Source organism: Gymnoscopelus braueri, assembly GCF_963280865.1.
Source record: "Gymnoscopelus braueri genome assembly, chromosome: 17".
Lineage (NCBI taxonomy): Eukaryota > Metazoa > Chordata > Actinopteri > Myctophiformes > Myctophidae > Gymnoscopelus > Gymnoscopelus braueri.
The window spans coordinates 6,344,980-6,366,148 of NC_137617.1; the positions used below are offsets into that span (position 1 = coordinate 6,344,980).

Below are 21,169 nucleotides of genomic sequence, written 5' to 3' on the forward strand. Positions count from 1 at the left end.
ATCCTGAGCAGCGTTTTATGAGCATGCTGACGAGGTCTTGGCACTTGAAAACCATTCTGTGATTTGCATTGAAAACATCTAAAATGGATAGGCCTACACATTATTACGGGTCAGGCTCTGCAGAGCAAGGCTCTGTTTTGTTATTGGCATTATTCTGTTTCTTCTTCTTCTTCTGCCGTTTTAATTTAACTATCAAGAAATAATTCTCACACTCATTCGTCAAAGGGTGGCGCTATAGCACTCAATTGAAAGTGCCAACTTTGAACAGGTACAACTCATGCCCTGTTTGACCTACAGCCATGAAACTTCGATACAATCATGTGTCTACTCATGATGAACAATTTTCACACTCTGACTTTTGACCTCTGACCTTTAGATCTCCCACCATTTTGAAAGATATGAAAAACATTCATTGGCTCATAAAAGCTTGATTGTTTCACTCATGGAAAATCCGCCACTAACATTTTGTCGGCATAGGTCTAAAGTTCATGTGTAAAAAGTTTCGTGCAGATTGCTCAAAAATCCCAGGAGGAGATCCAGTAGGTTTTAACTATTGCAGTTTTATCCCCTAACACATACATGCAGACTCAGGCTCTGCAGAGCAAGGCTCTGTTTTGTTATTGGCATTATTCTGTTTCTTCTTCTTCTTCTGCCGTTTTAATTTAACTATCAAGAAATAATTCTCACACTCATTCGTCAAAGGGTGGCGCTATAGCACTCAATTGAAAGTGCCAACTTTGAACAGGTACAACTCATGCCCTGTTTGACCTACAGCCATGAAACTTCGATACAATCATGTGTCTACTCATGATGAACAATTTTCACACTCTGACTTTTGACCTCTGACCTTTAGATCTCCCACCATTTTGAAAGATATGAAAAACATTCATTGGCTCATAAAAGCTTGATTGTTTCACTCATGGAAAATCCGCCACTAACGTTTTGTCGGCATAGGTCTAAAGTTCATGTGTAAAAAGTTTCGTGCAGATTGCTCAAAAATCCCAGGAGGAGATCCAGTAGGTTTTAACTATTGCAGTTTTATCCCCTAACACATACATGCAGACTCACAAACTTTACAGTAATGTAGAGGGTCATTCCAAATATCACTGAAACCAATCTTACTCCAATTGGTCAAAAGGGGGCGCTATAGCAATTTTTTGAAAATGCAGACTTTAAACAGGCAAAAGTCATGCCTTGTTTGGCCGACAGCCGTGAAACTTGCTTACACATGTGCCTTGACTCATGAGGAACACATCTATCACTTTGACCAGTAAACTCCGCCCTTAGATTGTCCGCAATTTTGAGCAGTTTGAAAAACACTTAAATCCAGGATTTTTGAGCAATTTGCGTGAAACTGTGTCATCTGTGTGAGCTCCTTTTTCACCAGTTCAGGTCTGTTGGTCCAATGGCTTCTCTCTACAACATCTGCCTGACAACCACAAGGTCGCCAGTTCAAGCCTCACTTCATTTAAAGTGCATTGCAAATAACATGACTGTATCAATGAATACATGTAAAATTGTTAAAGATAACATGAAATGCTTATTTGAGAGTATGTTTTTTCAATGTATGACATACTTCATTGTGAATGAAAGCCGATCTACAATCTCACAACTTTTCAGATAGCAACGTGTTTCTGAGCTTGTAGATTGGCTACTTTCACTAGTTTCGGTTCCGAGGACACATACAATTTCTCTATAGGTAGATGGTTAGGGAACCAGTGATCTAGAGTAGTTAGCAAAACAGAGGCTTGGTTCATCAGGGACGGAAATACTTATATCAACAGACACTACCAAAGCTACAGTACCATAGTTCTAGCTCAATGAGTAGAAAGGCAGCCTATGAGTCCGGAGGTCACTGGGTCGATCCCTGTCCCCAACAATGTGTTGAGGTGATCATGATTTGGCATTCGTAGGCTTACGCATAGTATTCTTGAGGTTAGGGGTTGGCATAGTTTTACTGAGGTTAGGGTTAGAGAGGGTTTAAAATGCTCATTTGTTAATTGCATGGTCTTCTTTCTCTCAAGTTCAGTCTTCTATGTTTCTATGGCTTATTGTGCATATTACTTATCATTGCTTCTTTCTTTTTTTCTCTCTGCATTCCTTGGCCCCGCGTATCGCTGCTTGCAGCTATATTTATTATTGTTTTACTTTGCAATGGGTTTACAAAATAGTATATAGCGGACATGTGAGTTGGAACCAGAATAATCTGACAAACCTGACAATAAAAAGTGATTGACGAGACAGTGAAACATAATTATTTTGTTGCCACCTTTATTGAATACAATGGGTCATATTTTATGACTTTTTATGGTGACTTGAATTGTGGAACTCATTCAGCAGCATCTTTTCCCTGTAAAAATAGAAATATACTATTAGATATTGAACAATAAACTTCAGTAAAATCTTAGTTAAAGATAATCATCTTATATTGCACATGTATTTACCTTGGCGTCACGACCTTTAGCTCTCATCTTGTTAACCTGGGATTCAGCAATGTCAGCACGCTCTTCAGCCTCCTCCAGCTCATGCTGAACCTTTCTACACTTGGACAGGTGAGTGTTGGCTGATTCCTCCTACAATATGATAGAGATGGTTCAAAGCCTCAATATTTGAAAAGAGCATCTTGCAATTATAGTCCAAACGAGACAATTTCAGGAAATTGTAAAGTGTGGTTGTGGCTAATACAATGGCCCATGAAGCATGTTCATGAGTGCCTTGGGACCACATGAATGAGCATGGACACGTTGACATTGGAACGGCGCGATCATGGCTCTGAAACACACATCCTGCGTCTGCAGCGTGTGCATTGTTGTGGAACAGCTTGCCTTTCTTTTCAGCACCCGTGTTACAGTAACAGCTTCCCTGCGGTGCGGATGCCATACTATACTGCAGAAGCACTGCACTATAGAGATTCTATGTGCCACTCGTGGAAAGCAGCGAGATGGACACTGAAACATGCCCTGCTGTTGGTTATCGTCACATTATACCGGCATTATCTTTCACATAACTGATTCCTATTATGTCTTAGTTACACTATGCCAACCGTACTATACCCATGGTAGCCACAAGTGAAAATTCATCACCATGTATATTTACTTACCGCTTCCTCAGATTGTCTCTTGTAGCCCTTCACCTTCATCTGCAGCTTGTCTACCAGATCCTGAAGCCTGCCAAGATTCTTCTTGTCCTCTTCAGTCTAAAGTCAGAGTGAATTCATAACATTCATAGTTGTATGCTCATGCAATCTATTAATTTTGTCAGAGGCATGATGGTCATTAAAGTGAACATGGTATACAGTACCTGGTATGTCAGCTCCTTCACTCTCCTCTCGTACTTGCGGACACCTTTAATAGCGTCGGCTCCGCCTCTCTGTGCACCTTCAATCTCTGCCTCCAGCTCACGCACCTTCACAATTGAATTGTACATTATGAGGTTATTTCTTCTTATGTCATCATCTATAGACTATAAGCTGTGTTGAAGTAAACTACATCTTACCCTGCCCTCCAGTTTCTGGAGCTGCTTCTTGCCTCCCTTCATTGCCAGGTTCTCAGCCTCATCTAGACGGTGCTGCAGGTCCTTAACTGTGACCTCCAGGTTCTTCTTCATCCTCTCCAGGTGAGAACTAGTGTCCTGCTCCTTCTTCAGCTCCTCGGCCATCATAGCAGCCTGGAAAGTCATGTTTACATTGTATTGTATGTTAATATGAAGCATGAGATGAGGATATCTAATAGATAAGGGTAGGGCATCCTAACGTACATCAGTGATGGCTTTCTTGGCCTTCTCCTCAGCATTCCTTGCTTCTTGAACACTGTCGTCCACTTCACCTTGGACCTGGATCAGGTCAGTCTCAATCTTCTTCTTGGTGTTCAAAAGGCTTGTGTTCTAAAATAAAGATTCAGTTGAACAATGTAAGTAAGCATGATGTAAATATGTTTTAAATTCTGAATATTGTTTTTTTCTTTTCTTTTTCTTTGCGTACCTGAGAGTGCAACAGTCCAGCACGCTCACTAGCATCTACCAGTTCTTGCTCAGCCACTTTGCGGCCTCTCTCTGTCTGTTCTAGAGCCACTCTCAGCTCATCAATCTCAGCAACCATGAGGCCATTCCTACGCTCCACCATGGCACCTTGCTCCTTCACATCTTCCTGGCTTCTGAGAGCATCGTCAAGGTGCAGTTGGGCATCCTAAAATAAATCACATTTGAGGTGGTCATGTTAAGAAAAACATCAGAATGTCACTTGTTCAGTGCAGTTCCATTGTTTGAATATGTGTCTAACTAATATGTTTTGCACCTTAAGCTGTCCCTGGACGTTCCTCAGCTGCTTCTGGGCCTCAGCAGCCTGGCGGTTGGCGTGGCTCAGCTGAACCTCCATCTCGTTCAGGTCTCCCTCCATCTTCTTCTTGATTCTCAGGGCATCGTTTCTGCTCCTGACCTCAGAGTCCAGAGTTCCCTGCATGGAGTCAATCACCCTCTGGCTGTTCCTCTTGATCTGTTCCATCTCTTCATCCTTCTCTGCCAGCTTCCTGTCGACCTCACCCTTGATCTGGTTGAGCTCCAGCTGGACACGAAGAATCTTGGACTCCTCGTGCTCCAGAGTACCCTAAAATGTAAGGATCAAAATGTAACATCATATACAGCTACACTGTTTGAATATAGAATGTATTGAAATAAATCTAAGATATAGACAATATTGATAAAATTTTACCTCAGCTTCCTCCAGGGCTGTCTGGATCTCTGACTTCTCTGTCTCTGTCTGTTTCTTCGATTTCTCCAGCTCATGGATGTTCTTTCCAGTCTCACCAATCTGTTCAGTCAGGTCTGAGATCTCCTCTGCAGTTGATTGGAAATAATCAATGAGGAAACTTCCTATCAGCAACTATTTTGTATTTGCATTTGAATAAAGTTGTAGCCTGATCCACAACTGATCTTGAACATTTAATATTTTTGTTCTAACTGTTATTAAAAGAATGAGTAGAGAAAGACTCACGTTGCAGGTTCTTATTCTCACGCTTCATGGTCTCCAGTTGGTCCAGAGACTCCTCGTAGGAGTTCTTCATCTTAAACAACTCAGTGCTGAGAGAACGAGCCTCTTTCTGAGCTCCTTCCAGTTCTGCCTGACCCTCTTCATGCTTCTGCTTCCATTCTGCCAAGACCTGCACAGCATTTGTAATGAAATGTGTCATTTACCCCACTTTAAGGACCTGCACATGATTTGTAATGATGTGTCATTTAACACACTTTAATGAGGCAAGAAATATTTTTGTTTAAAAATAATGAGTGTCAAAGCACCTTATCAAAGTTCCTCTGTTTCTTGTCAAGGTTGGCAGCCAGACCATTGGCCCTCTCCACATCAATCATGAGGTCTTCCACTTCACCCTGGAGTCTCTGTTTAGTTTTCTCCAGAGAGGCGCACTTGGAATTCACAGCCTCGATTTGCTCCTCAGCCTCCTGAAGACGCTGGGCTAGCTTCTTCCTGTTGATCAGTGTTGAATGGAATCAAATTAATGTTGGCAATATTTTGCATAGTGAGTGGTGCCTGACAGTGTAAAACATTGGTTCTCAAAGTGGGGTCCGGGGACCCCAGGAGTCCTTGGGAGCCACGGGGTCCCCAGCAAAAGTAGTTAATTTAATATCAAAATTATTTTAAACACTTTATCCATTTATATGTTGGCTTTTTAAAAATAGCAGATCCACAAGCTCACAACGCGTCACTTAATTCGGGCCACACTGCGAGCTTGTACATCTGCTATTTTCATGGATTTTTGGGGGAAATTTTGAATAATTTGGAATATATTTTAATATAAATCTTCTCTTCTGGGTGTCCCTAGCACAAAACTTTTGGAGAGGGTGGTACGCAGCCAAATATATGTATAAATTTGGGGGTCCTTCACACCAAAAGTTTTGAGAAACACTGGTTTACAACACTGATGACTTACTTAGCTTCCTCCAGCTCCTCAGTGCGTTGGACAGCATCAGTCTCATACTTGCTCCTCCACTGACACACCTCAGCGTTGGCCTTGGACATTCCACGCTGCAGCTCCGCCTTGGCTTCCTGTTCCTCCTCAAACTGCTCCCTCAGAAGGTCACAGTCATGGCGAGCTGATTGCACAGCATGAGCAAGGGCATTCTTTGCCTGTCAATAGAAAATGGACAAAAAATAATCAGCTGAATTAAATTACAAAAAAATATAAAACTAGGCCTAAAAAAAAGGGGTAAAATCTGTTCCTCACCTTAACCTCCTCTTCATTGAGTCTCTTCAACTCCTCAATCTGCTGGGTAAAGGCCTGCTTGCCTCTGGTGAGCTGTGAGACCAGAGCTTCTTTCTCCTCCAGTTGACGACCAAACTCACCTATTTAGAAATTTGAATATTCATTTCAAACATTTCAAACAAATCATCAACATCCCAGGATAACTGTTGATCAAAGCATAATCTCTAATTATTTGCTCAAGCCATCCACAAACCATGTAGACAAAGTAGACTTTAAGATGAACATTTACCGTTCTCTGTCAACAGTCTTGCTCTCTGAGCTCCAATATCATTGATCTGGCGAACGTTCTCATCACTCTTGGCCTTGATTTCACTAAGTTGGTCCTCAAGGGTGCGGCACATCTTCTCAAGATTTCCCTGTAAATGAACATTGGACATATTCAATCATCCTTTTTTCTGATTGCTTTGATTTGAACAGTAAAGCCACTTGATGCAGTCTGTCATTCAGCCCTCCTGTTTATAACTGGATATGGTTTCCTTACTCATCACTGGCCATCATCAGCTATGAGGAGAGAACATCACTGCACTGTTTTTAACTACAAAGCCTTACTTAACCACTTAAACCCCATATGGTTGAACGGAGTCCCTCAGGACAAGTGTCTTTTCCGTTTTCTGTTAATGTTGGGAAAGCTTTTGCTGAAAATAGCCGAACGACAAGCTCACAAAGCGACGCATTACCACAATACGGATAATGGTTTTAAGTGGTTAAGAAATTGCCTTATTATCTTAACAACGTATTAACATTTAGAGTATGCAATCACCAATCAACAAGATTACTTTGTTTTAAACATTCCCACAGTTAAATCTGAACTGGGTAAGACTGCCTTTCACTACTATGCCCCACACGTGGAACTGTTTTCAAATTGGAGATTTTCATTTCACTCGATCGCTTTAAGCAGTTTGTGAGAAATGCTCTGAGATCTGTTTGTACTTGCATTCTTTGAATATCTGAAATGTCATTTATCTTGTCATTTATTTTTGTTTAATGTTATGCTATGTGTACTGTAATCAGGGCGTCATTGGAAAAGAGAGCTTGCACTCAAATGACGTTTCTGAATAAATAAAGGCAAAATGTAAATGAATCTCAATAATTATATTATGCACAGGTATTCCATCATACCTTTGCCTTAGCAACAGCCTCCATGTTGCTGGACAGGTCATCGATCTCCATCTTGTATTCACTCTTCTCCTTCTCCAGTTTCTGCTTGACTCTCTGGAGGTTGTCGATCTGCTCACCCAGTTCAGCCACGCTGTCAGCCTGTTTCTTACGGAGAGCAGAGGCAGTGGCTTCATGCTGCAGGGTGGACTCTTCAAGGTCACGACGCAGCTTCTGGAACTCAGCCTCACGCTTCTTATTCATCTCAATCTGAGCAGCGGTGGCTCCTCCAGCCTCCTCAAGCCTCTCACTGATCTCCTCAAGTTCCCTGGAGAGATCAGCTCTCTGCTTCTCCACCTTGGCACGAGCGGCACGCTCCGCCTCGATCTCTTCTTCCAGTTCTTCAATACGAGCCTTTTAAGTTAATGATTTTATATTAACATCTGAAAGTAATAATTCACTCTCACTTATTATTAATGATTTTACAGAACATAAAAATACCTGGAGTTCTTTGATCTTCTTCTGTAGCTGAGCCCCCAAAGATTGTTCATCCTCAATCTTACTCAGAAGTTGGCTTACTTCAAAGTCCTTCCTGTTGAACACAGCACATCATATTTTAGTGTCATTCTGCAGGTGGTTTCTCTCCATGACATTTCATATTGTTGGTCCACATTACTTCTTTATCTTCTCGTCAGACTGCTGCTTGTCATTTTCCAGGTCCATTATGGATTCCTGGGCCAGTTTCAGATCACCCTCCAGCTTTCTCTTGGTTCTCTCCAGGTCCATGCGGAGCTTCTTCTCTTGCTCCAGAGAACCCTCCAGCTGCACAATGATAAATGAGTTGTATATTATCATTCAGTGAAACAATAAACATAATGTGTTCCAAACATCCGATTCCCTTTGGTAAAACTCACATCATCAACTTGTTGCTCCAGCTTGGTCTTGGCCTTGGTCAGAGTGTTGACTTTGTCTTCTTCTGCCTGCAGGTCATCCAGGGTCTGCTGATGTGCCTCTTGGAGGGCCTTTTTCTCCTTGGTCAGCTTAGCAAGTCCCTCATCCTGAGAGGCCATCTCCTCGGTCAGGTTCTTCACCTAAATGAACCCAACATAGACAGTGTTAATAATTTGCTCATCCTGAGAGGCCACCTCCTCGGTCAGGTTCTTCACCTGATATAAGCAGAACAGAATTTGCTGTCATGAAATAGATCATTATTGCACAAATAGCAAAAGTAGCAGATCTGCTATTTTGTGTGTGTGTGTGTGTGTGTGTGTGTGTGTGTGTGTGTGTGTGTGTGTGTGTGTGTGTGTGTGTGACGCTGCAGTATGATCAAGTAGGACGTTAATTTACAAAAAACACAAAAGGTTTAAATATGGAGATAGAAGGTTTCTGCCCGACAGCAACGACTACTAACTTGATAAAACCCCAGAGAGTGTATAATCTATACCTTGTTTTCAGTGGCATGCTTCTCCTTCTCCACTTTGGCCAAGGTGAGCTCCAGGTCATCAATGTCCTTCTTGAGCTCAGAGCATTCATCCTCCAGCTTCCTCTTCTTGGCGGTCAGTTCAGCGTTGATCTCCTCCTCGTCCTCCAGTCTCTCAGTCGTCTCTTTGAGCTTTGCCTCCAACTGGATCTTACTTTTAATAAGACCCTCACATCTCTCCTCAGCATCATTCAATGCTTCATCTCCCTAGTGGCCAATGAAAAATTAAAATAAAACACACAAGCATGTCAGCATTTGTTCTGGTCAAGACGTACTTTTGCAGTTGCCTGTTGGGGGGTACAGACTCTTAGGGAGCATAGTGTGAGAAAGCACAGCTTTGTGATCTGAGGGAGGGACTTGTAAAATGTCCAGTTTAGCCTGCTTACTGATGATGCTGCCAGGGAAAGGTTATTTTTCTCCTGTATCAGAGCCACCATCTTCTCCTCTAGGTCCTTCTTCTTGGCCAGGGCAGTAGAGAGGTCAGTCGTCATCTTCTCGTAGTTCTCCTTCATGTTGGCCAATTCCTTCTCAGTCTCAGCGCTCTGCAGAAGAGGCTTGATCTTGTAGTAGACCTTCATCCATGGCCAGTGCTTCACAGCGACGAACGAGCGGAGGTTGAACTGGATGGTGAAAACGGCGTCTCTGTGGAAAAACGGTTGAAGTGTGTCATGATTGTGGACAGTGATAGAAGAAGTATACGCTTTTAATGTAGTGATTTTACACTATAACAAAATTGTATTGAACAGTAAGTGTACTTACAAATGATAATAAATATTGAATAAATGATGGTTTCAAAGTACCTGGTAGCCATCATCTTAACAAACTGCTTCCTCATGAGGTAAGCTCGTCCGAGAGCCTGAGTCATGGTGACCAGAGCAAACAGCTTTTCATCTCGCATCTCCTCCAGCGTACCCAGCAGACCAGCTTTGAAGAACACCTGAACACAATGTTACAAACACTGTAACTAAAAGAACTGTAAAATCAACTTTTAGTCCTCTCTTGATAATTTTAAACCAGGTTCACAGTGTGTTTACCTTGGTGTGTCCAAACTTGTACTCATCAACGGGAACATCAATGGACCCAAGCAGCTTCTCAGAGGCTTTCTTGTTGTCCATGAACGCGCCTTCGGGACATGCGCTGGCATTCAGTACTTTGTACCTGTTTTTCAGAAGTTCATGGTCATTTTGCGTGCCTCCCGTTAATGGGTTTGGAAATAAAAGCTGCTGGAAAAAGGAATGATTACCTCTGCTTGAAGTCAGCATATGGGATTCTGCTTGGGAAGCCCTTTCTACAGATTCTGATGCCCTCCAGCACACCGTTACACCTTAGCTGATGGATGACCAGGAAATTCTCCATCAGGCCTGTAAAGGTGTTCCTCCATTATTATTAGGACAACATAGCTACACACTGGCCAGGTTTCATTAAATGACCACCTCACAATCATTGTTTACATTTGTATTTGCTATGTTTACCTGGAGTCTTGGACTCGTTGGGAATCAGGCAACGCACAAAGTGAGGATGAGTGCTCCTCAAGTTCGTCATCAGCATCCCCAAGTTCGCCTATTGAGACATAAAAGAGCCAAGTAGGCTTATTATTAGTAAAACGTTCTCCTTTAGATACTAGTTAGGCTACTTTACAGATTTAGATTGTCCTAAAATATACATGAACCACTTAAGCCTTATTTTATAATTCAGCCATTTAAAGATGCTGATCTACCAGCTCACAACTTGTGATACAGAAATTGTTTAATTCCAACATGAAGAGACGTGCCTATTTCTTACATGGATATAATGTTGATAATAAAAATACGTCATTCTTACAGGAATATAATAACAATAACAATAATGAATAAATATTCTTACCCTGAAAGCACTAGACACAGTCTGCATGGAACCACCCTTCTTCTTTCCTCCCTTCTTTGTGTTATCTGTTCATATTAGTTAGAAACATACATTAAAACGTTTCTTTATATAGCAAATTTTCAACGACCAAGGTCCCACAATGTCGATGATAAAAGGGAGACGAGAGGAATGTATAGAGGGAACAAGAGCTTGAGAGCACAGGTACATGCAGGCAGGGAAAGGGGCTGAGGGGGGGTCACAGTCACAGACTTTGCCTGTCTTGTCTAGGTCTTGTATTTCTATGTGTTATGTTCTTGTTCTAGTTTTCATGGTTCTATGTCCATGTCTCCCCAAGCTGTATCTCATGTGTAATCAGTCCATGTGTATATTAGTCTTGTTCCCCAGTCAGTCCTTGTCGAGTCATTGTTTGGTGTCACAGAGATTAATAAACATACCTTCAGGCTCAGGTGGGGGATAGAACACAGCCAGCAGTTTAACTGAAGACTTCTGGAACAGCTGAATGACAGAGTCGTTCAGGGGGTCCTTGTTCTTCTCAAGCCAGCCTGTGATGCTGTAGTCCACAGTTCCAGCGTAGTGGACCAGGGAGAAGTGGGCCTCACCCTTGCCTTTGGCAGGCTTGGGCTTCTCAAAGGCCTTGTTCTTACCAAGATGCTGGTCAAGCAACTTTTCGGCGAAAGTTTTGTCTGAAGACTTTGGGAACATGCACTGCTCTTCAAGGATGGAGAAGATGCCCAAGGGCTTTGTAAAGGAGACAAAAGAGAAAATGACAAAAACAATATTAACATCATGTCCATTAAAGCACAACATAATTGTACACCTTCTCAATGAGCTATATGCAGATAGCCAAGTCCATGATAATAATATAATATAATGTAATATAATATAATATAATATAATATAATATAATATAATATAATATAATATAATATTATATTATATTATATTATATTATATTATATTATTATATAATATACCTTCTCAATTAGCTCAATGCAGACAGCCAAGTCTATGATAATATATAATAATATAATAATAGTATATCTTCTCAATGAGCTCAATGCAGACAGCCAGGTCCATAATAATATATAATAATATAATATAATATAATATAATATAATATAATATAATATAACATAATATAATATAATATCATATAATAATACTAGTATACCTTCTCAATGAGCTCAATGCAGACAGCCAAGTCCATGTACATACCTTCTCAATGAGCTCAATGCAGACAGCCAGATCCATGCCGAAGTCAATGAGATCCCAGGGGATGCCTTCTTTTTTGTACTCTTCTTGTTCCAGAACAAACATGGTGTGGTTGAAAAACTGTTGCAGTTTCTCATTGGTGAAGTTGATGCACAGCTGCTCCAGGGTGTTGAACTGTAAGTGGAAATATCATTAGCCCAATCTCTTGTCATTGTGTAATTGTGACAAAAATAATTAGTCTCCCACTTAAAAAAAGTCCATGCTTACATCAAAGATTTCAAAACCAGCGATGTCCAGCACACCAATGTAGAAGTTTCTCTGCTGCTTGGTGTCCAGCATCTCGTTGATCCTAATGACCATCCAGAAGAACTCCTTCTCATAGAGGGACTTGGCCAAGGCACCGACTGAGTTCATTACCTAAGGACATAGGTAGGGGTGTGAATTACACAATTTACAATTAAGAATTCAGGCATTTAGCAGACACTCTTAATCCAGAGCGATTACAGTAAGCAAGGAAAACATGAGGTAATACATCAAATGCATAGCAATCTAGGATCATAGGTAAACCAAGTCTAAGTATAATATTTAAAAAAAAATCAGTAATCTGTAGGCTACATTGAAACTATACACACTATAGGATGCCAGGTCTACAAATGAACCTGGCATCTGTATACATGCTATCTAAATGACATGTTAGCCTTTGCATAAGCCTGCAAGGTCGTCAAGGCTATGGAAAGTGATACGGGCTAAGGTGAATTCTGAAGAGGTGAGTCTTCAGAGGTGAGATTACGGCGGAAGATTGGGAGTGAGTCTGAAGTTCTAACTGCAATGGGGAGTTCGTTCCACAGTTTGGAAGCCAGAAGGGAGATAGAGATAGAGTTTTAGGAAAGGTTCTTATCTGACAGCTTCCCTGTGTTAGCTGATCTGAGTGTGTTTGTATGGTTGGATACACAATGTGTGTGTGTGTGTGTGTGTGTGTGTGTGTGTGTGTGTGTGTGTGTGTGTGTGTGTGTGTGTGTGTGTGTGTGTGTGTGTGTGTGTGTGTGTGTGTGTGTGTGTGTGTGTGTGTGTGTGTGTGTGTGTGTGTGTGCGCGCTCGTGTGTGTGTGTGTTTTACAGATATGACAATACTGTTAAAATAATGTGTCAGAGGTGCATGGAGCTGCACATGTTTCTGCAGAGTGGTATATTTTGTATTCTCTTCATATACTAAATAAATAAATAGAAATGAATTTGAATAATGTTGGAAGATCATTTTATCTACAGAAGCTGATTTAAGACACAACTCAAAAAGATATTAGAGTTATTTTGGTACGCTGTGTTGAGAATATAAGGTGTGTATCAGAACATGAAAATAATGTAATTTACTCACCTGTGGCACAGTTTGTCCCTTAGTGACATACTCGTTTCCGACTTTCACTCTGGGGTAGCAATACGCCTTAAGCATCTCTGCTGAGTTTATACCCAACAGGTAGCCAATCTTGTCAGCCTCTGAAATGTTCAAACAATTTGCAATTTACAAATTAGACATTTAGCAGACTCTTTTAATCCAGAGTTTGACTTCAAATACGTCAAATGCATAGAGATAGTAATCTAGGATCATAATCATCAGTCTAAATAGTATATAGTAGCCTATATATTTTTTTTCTTTTTTGATCCCACGATTTTTGTAACCAGTTTTTTTCACCCAGTGTCAATTGCCTAAACTGTAATCCTGGGCACTACTCTCCCTCTGCCAGCTTGGGGAGAGCCCTGAACTGAGCTCATGCTTCCTTCAATGCATGAGGAGTGAGCAGGCCACTTCTTATCACCTGACAGGGGGGAGTTTCCCTGGTAGGATGTAGCGCGTGGAAGGAACACGTTATTCCAACAAGTTCCTTCCCCCTCCATCGGGCGCCCTGGCTGACCAGGTGGGGGCAGTTTAGAGACCAGATTACTGAATGTTTTTTGTGAGGGTACCTACCCTAGGGGACACGGGGAGAACATGCAAACTCCACACAGAAAGGCCCTTTCACCAACCCCACCTAGGGTATGGGCACTGATGACGCGGAGGAGAGAACATGCCCCCAGCGCCCACGGCGGGAATCAAACCCAGGACCTTCTAGCTGTGAGGCGACAGCGCTACCAACTGAGCCACCGTGCCACCGTAAACAGTATAATATAAAAAAAAAAATATATATATATATATTGAAAATATATTTAGCTTAGTTCATTTAGAATATAAGTAAATACAATACTTGTGACAAAGTATGCATTACTTTCATTCCTTAGTTGAAGATGCAGCTCACCCTCCGTGATAATAAAAATAATCATAATAATAATAATAAAGATCAGCTCACCCTCCGTGCCGTCAGGTTCTGCCTGTTCCTCACGCTGCTTCTGTTTGAACCTCATGACACCATGATGCATCACTGCACCGGTGAACTTGTAGATCATCTGCTTTTCCTCACCGTTGAAGCCCAGGATGTCAATAGCCTCCTGATGTCAATAAGCAGAGATGTATTCAAAAGATTTAGATTAAACATTAGATTAACAAACATCGTTTAGAACTGTGTACAACTCAACAGTTAACAAACTAAATTACAGTAAGTGTATACATTGTATCTGCACATTTCTAAAGTGACAATTTAAGGACTTTTAAGACCTATAAAATAAATACATTGAAATAAAACAAATAGGCCTAAGACCATTACTGCGTCAACAGTAATCAACAAACTATACTATACAAATTGTCAAACATTGGACAAATTGTCGAATATTACCTAAGAAAGAGGTAAAGAATGTGAAAACATGTAGATCGGCTATTTTCACAATATTTATCTGTGGAACCGAGTCAAACTAAATGTAATGCCTCAACTGCTACAATTCCAAGCGCTTGTCAGGGTGGGGGGGGATTAGTTTGGGGGGTACCGCCCTGAAAAGAACCACTGCTGCTTTATAAAATACATTTTGCAGAGTTCACAGTATAGTGAGTATTAAAAAAAACAAAAATGTTCACTGACATCAGTAGCGTCCAGCTCCGCTTTGTCATCAATGCTGGCCACAGTGATCTGACCCATGCTGATCAACGGGAAGTCGTAGGGGTTGGTGGTGATCAGACACATTTCTTAAAAGGAATTAAAAAAGGGTGAACATGTGTTTTTATTCATTCATTTATGTTCTCACTGCATCATCAGTAATTCCACTTACCAATAATCTCAGGTTTGTGGTTGGTCATCATCTGGAAAAAGATGTGGTAACCTCTCTCTGCAGGAAGCTGATAGGTCACTCTAGACTTCTCCAGCAGATCTATATGGGTTGTACATAACTCATAATAATACTAATAATAGTGATAATAATAATAATAAAAATGAGTATTATTATAATTATAATTACAATTACAATTATAATTATAACAATAATAATAATCTATATGGGTTGTAGATAACTCAAAATGTAATCCTCAAATTAACGCATATAATTTATCATCTGTGAACTTCATACTTACATGTCTCAATATCAGCACTGGCCAGTTTACCCGTTGTGCCGAAATGGATTCTGATGAATTTACCCTGTTTGATATAGCACAATGAGTTGCATCTACATTATGGAATTATTATAGGTTTCCTCATACAATTTCATTATTTATACAGTACTTACAAAGCGAGAGGAGTTGTCATTCCTCACAGTCTTGGCATTACCATAGGATTCCAGCAAGGGATTGGCTGCAATAATCTGATCCTCCAGTGACCCCTAGAATGTTTTAGACATTGCCCAATTTAAAATTTGGTCAGAATTATTTTTGAAATTGAATTGCTATATTGCATATGAACGCTTTATGTTCAAAAACATTTTTTGTTTAAAAAAACCTGTACACATACCTTGATTTTACCGCTGTCGGCCGCCGATTTCTCTCCACCAGAACTAGCTGTTGCAAAGTACTGGATGACACGCTTGGTGTTCACAGTCTTTCCAGCACCGGATTCTCCACTGGTTATAAATACACATTCAGAGAAATGCAGTTAGTGAATTTGTGTACAATCTTCTTTTTTTTAAAGCCTATAGATGGGAAACTTACGTGATCAGGACAGACTGGTTCTCTTTATCTGTAAAATGTAAAGCAAACTTTTAGTCACGGATACAGGACAAAACCATTATAGTTATATATATATATATATATATATATATATTGTGCTATTTTTTTTATTTATTTTGTACATTGTCCTGACTAGTACATACCCATCAGCATGAACTGATAAGCGTTGTCAGAGACAGAGAAGATGTGGGGTGGAGCCTCAATACGCTTCTTGCCTCTGTAGGCATTTACAACCTCCTGGTCATACACTGGGAGCCACTTGTAGGGGTTCACAGTTGCACAAAACAAGCCAGAGTAGGTCTGAAGGGGAGAAGAGAGAGAACATTAACATCATACAACATAGCACTGACCATGCCACATATCTGGGACAACGGACAAGTTAACTTCAGAACCATTAGTTTGTTTGTATTTTGTCTATGGATTTCACTTGATGATATAACGTGTGCTCTATATTTGTCTTTCTTTTCTTTACAGGTGCAACAACTGTTCTCAGCATGTAGAAAACCTTACATAGATCATCCATGCTGCATAACGCTCTTTGAGGTTATACAGGACAGTGGCTTCACTGAGGTGGGTCATCATGGCCATATCCTCAATTTTGTCATACTTGGGAGGGTTCATAGGGGTGACATCAGCCTCCTTTGCAACTCTTTCCTAAAAAAAAACAACAACTTTAGAATGTTTTGCAAATACAGTTGTACTGTGACACTATTTTATTTCAGATCCACCTCTACCTACGTACCTCCTTCGTCTCAAGCGTTTCCACAGTGACTTTGTCACCGTCCTTCTTTAGGATTTTACACTTGACGTACAGCTCCTTAACATCAGTTACAAATGCTGCAGATTTGGCATCAAAGGGCGCACTTTGAGCTGCCATTCTCTCCTTTTCTGGCTTACGGAGGTAAATGGCGGCCTTGCCATACTGCTCCATCTCTGCGTCCGTACTCATGGTGGCGGCTTTCTGTAGACAGACAAATAGATGGTGTTGATGCCTTTGCTGACTTGAGATCCAAGCAGATAATTGTATGACTAGTCTTATGGTTATAGCTTAACACTCACTTTTTCCCTCTACGAGTAGCAGTGAAACCTTGTGTGCAACCCCTAAGTGTGAAAGAAACACATTAACATGAGTTGAAGAATTCAATACAATTTATATTCATGAAATAGATTAGATTATATGAATCCTAATGTTCATTCTTGCCACACACCACTGCATACATTCTTATTAGTTTCACATCTAAAAAGAGTCATCCATTTCAATATTATTAGTCTTATTACATGCAATGAAATGAAATGAGGCCTGCCAATTCAGTTATTTTCGTTTGTGTGTTTGTTACAGCCATGTTTCTTGTTTTTTCTTACTGAAACAGTGCTAGATTTTCTTCCTCTTTCTAATGCACTTTGATTCCATTTTATGAATTAATGTTACTGTCAGAGGTGGGTAGACTAGCCAAACTGTACTCAAGTAAAACATAATGCTACTTTAAAATAATAATAATAATAATAATAATAATAATAATAATAACTCTAGTAGATGTAAAAGTACATGTAATGCTAATTATTATTTATATAATCAATACATAATTGAAATCTAAATAGAAATGAATGAACAAAAGGACATTCCAATCTGGCCCAAACCATATCATTATAAATAAAAGAACACACAATCAATCATTTCAATCTGTACAATATAACATCAATTATGCTGCCCACTCATTATGTGTAACCCCGGGTTGTGGGTAGCTACAGTATGTGGCACTATATACGGAGTCAGGTTAAAAAAACACAATAGATTTATACTAGGAATAGGTAGCTAACACCTCTAAAACATTTATGACTATGAATAGCTAACATCATCATAACAACACATTTATATGACCATGAAGGACAGATGAAGTCTCACTTACCACCTAATGGAACTCTGAACTCCTCTGCAATGGGTTCTGTGTTAACCGTCTCTGCATGCTTATATTGGCTGTTAATTGCAAGCTAAGCAGAAAGTAAAAGAAGGAATGGCCTTTAAAGGACTTTAGAGGCCATTCTTAAAGCATCCTTGTAGCCAATGAAACTTGAGAGTTCTTCTTGGCTAGGTGGTTGACCATGTCAGTGGTATAAAAATAGCATAACAATCACCCCACCAACAAGGTTGGTGGGGTGATTGGCAAGGTCACCCCACGGCAAATGTTTGGCAAGGTTTTCGCAAGGTTCTTACCATTCTTGCTAATGGCAAGAAACCACTCCACCCCCATTGGAAAGCACTGGCAGAATCCACCTTCATAGGTCAAATTAAACTTTGTTGTGACCGTGCCCTTACAAGTAAAAGTCCGGTAATCATAATTTACTGGAGTAACAGTACAAAAGTATTGGCTTCAAAAGTACCAAAAGTAAAAATTACTCATTCGCAGAATGTCCCATTTCCCAAGTTTCCAAATGTTTCAAAATCCTTTGAAAACAGCAAATCTACAAGCCTGTAGATAGGCTATTTTCAAATAGACGAAATATATATAGGGATGAAGTGGTTAATTGGAAATACTCCACTAAAGTAAACGTACCTCATAATTGTGGTACAGTATTTGAGTAAATGTAATTAGTTTCTTTACACCACTGGTATATCCGTTGTATGCTTCATACTTCCACTGTACTCCATTTCAGGAGGAAACTTAATCTTTAGTTACTTTTTGCGGGTTTTGATGTTTTTGTAGTCAGGGTCACAGATGTCTATGAGTTGTTGTCTTAATGTGCAACATTGTTTTCTCACTCAGCAGTTGAGTGAGAAAAACAAACACAGCCTACAGTAGGCCTATACTGTAAGTGTATGCAGGTTACATGCAATTTAAGGTATTTTAAGACCTTTTTAATACCTCTAAAAAGATCATTACTGCACCAAAAAAAACCAAAAAATATATATTATGTAAAGAAGAAAAAATCAGTTAAATATGACCTTAGAAAGAGGCAAACATTGTGTAGAACGGCTATTTTCACAATATATCTGTGGAACCGAGTCAAACTTAATATAATGCCTCAATTCCAAAGTGTTTGTCAGGGTGGGGGGTCCCCGGTTCAAAATGATTCCTTTGGGAGGGGGCCTGAAAAGTTTGAGATCCACTGGAATAGACTGTAGTCAGGGCTGAGCACACAACTAGCTGGGCCCCTAAGAAGGTGAAAAGTGAATGAGCCCTACCGCCAAGGGGTAGTTCACCCAAAACAATGCCTTTTTAAAAATAAATCACCCCATGAAGCTATAGAATTCATGGAGATTGTTGCGTTTTTGTCACATTCATACACGTAATTAATGCTTAATTAATGATTAACTGCATTCATTAATCACAAGTTCATCATTAATTACTCATTCATTCATGGTTATTAATGGTTCAGTCACTACAACTTAACCAACGTTAATATATCATTAGTTAAGGGCCACACGTGGTGAGTTTGTAGATCTGCTTTTTTTGGTGGGTTCTATGCCCAGGAGGAGTGCTCATAGGCGGTCAGGATTAGTGAGGCGAGTCGGTCTCTGGATAGGCGTGAAACTGTGCACGCACACTCCTAGGATGCCAGAGCAGAGCCTCTGCATCGGCCTGTTAAAGCCCCACCAGGAGGGCGATTTTTTCAAAACATTATTTGTTATCATTCCTACAAATTTTGTCCAAACATCACACAAATTGGTACACATTATCTCTATAGTCATGTGACTTTTCATATTCCATCCTGATTGGCTAAAATTGACCTCTAAAGTTTGCAGGAGTGTCCCGTTTTGGACAAAATGCCTCAAATCATGAACGCAGCATCCAATTGCTGTGAAACTTTGCACGCACATTCCCACTAGGCTGAGGAAAGAAATCCAACCCTACATCCTATATTAAAATCGCCTAGAGGGCCAACCGATGGTGGGCGGGCGGCCGGACGGGCATACAGTGGGTGGCGGACGTCACAAACGTAACATGCGGACCTGCAAGGCGCACCGTTGCTCCGATCCACACCAAGTCAGTCCGCACCAACACTAGTCAGGGGTCTGCCATCAGAATAGCCACACCAGTGGAATTGAATATTCCACTATGATCAAACCATTCTCTGATCCAAACTGGGCCTCTATTTTTGCTGATGCATATGGACACACATTTGCAAAAAAAACTATTATTTGTTTACAAACATTGAGACTGGACGCACAGGTGACTGTTTCATGTAATCAATTCCCAACAGATCCCCAAACCTGCTGTTTTGGGGTGCGCTGGTTTCAGTTAATTCAACCTCCTCTTGTGTGTTGGCTAGTGGGGTGTGCCCTAGCGAGACATATACTTCATCGCGCAACGGTATTGCTCACAGAGAACAGCTGACATACAAGCTCACAACCGCGTTGCGGGTGAGACTGCTGTGAGCTTGGGGGTCTGCTATTCTCGGCCGTTCTCTGCGCACGACACCTTCGCAGGACGGAGCATAAATTAGGCTTGACGGGCTGCAGCTGCGCGAGCCAAGCAGGTTGGCCATGATCATAAAGCACTCCCTCCGTTCTTATGACAGCCACTGGAGGTGGGGTTTGGGGGACAACTGCTTTGAATTGTTATTATTGTTTACACACAACAGAAACCAAGAAATATATATTTCAAGAGCGAGAGATCACAGTAAAAATCCTAAGCATTCTGCCTCCACACTGGGAGAAAAACAGCATCTGAAAGTTTGATGGGATGCATTTTTACACGTGAGGCTGTGACCACTTTTACATTGCATCTTATGAGCGGTGGGGTTCTTTTGCTGCCGATGTAATATGAGTACATGATTATAACGAGGCAATGAATCGACACATTCATTATTCGAGACAAGGTTGAATCGGCGTCACCACCAATATAAAATCATCAACCTGTATGACTGGAGGCATTACCAAAATAAAAGTTTGATGTGAAATAATTGTGTCCCTTTTTTGTATTGTTTATTTGTGTCACTCCTTAATTGTACATAGTAGAGGGAAAAAAGGAATGAATACATGTGAGAGTGAATTAGAAACATTTATAAAACATGGTTGTGCATTGTTTATTTATGTCCAGTCAGCTCTTTAATCTCACATATACTTGGAATCACTGAAACTGATTCTGGGGTGTGATTCAAGAAAATGTATTGTTGTGGGCTCGCTGCAGCAGCATGGAACACACTCATGTTCCCCAAACTATTTATAGTATCTTAC

At 40.6% G+C, this 21,169-nt stretch overlaps 1 pseudogene across 1 annotated transcript; it reads right to left on the bottom strand.

Moving 5' to 3' along the window:
* Positions 1-4,407: 4,407 nt before the first annotated feature.
* Positions 4,408-16,942, bottom strand: LOC308104037 (myosin heavy chain, fast skeletal muscle-like; annotated as a pseudogene). The gene is made up of 32 exons: positions 16,736-16,942; positions 16,504-16,647; positions 16,137-16,293; positions 15,976-16,003; positions 15,779-15,887; positions 15,558-15,650; positions 15,406-15,469; positions 15,108-15,206; positions 14,921-15,024; positions 14,258-14,396; positions 13,291-13,409; positions 12,187-12,336; positions 11,923-12,093; positions 11,142-11,445; positions 10,708-10,772; positions 10,317-10,404; positions 10,088-10,205; positions 9,879-10,002; positions 9,645-9,781; positions 9,231-9,486; positions 8,809-9,051; positions 8,279-8,455; positions 8,041-8,186; positions 7,866-7,956; positions 7,389-7,778; positions 6,499-6,625; positions 6,231-6,349; positions 5,937-6,133; positions 5,290-5,473; positions 4,988-5,153; positions 4,706-4,830; positions 4,408-4,600 (listed from the first exon to the last, which is right to left on the bottom strand). The product of its transcript is annotated as a myosin heavy chain, fast skeletal muscle-like (transcript).
* Between the last annotated feature and the right edge of the window lie 4,227 nt (positions 16,943-21,169).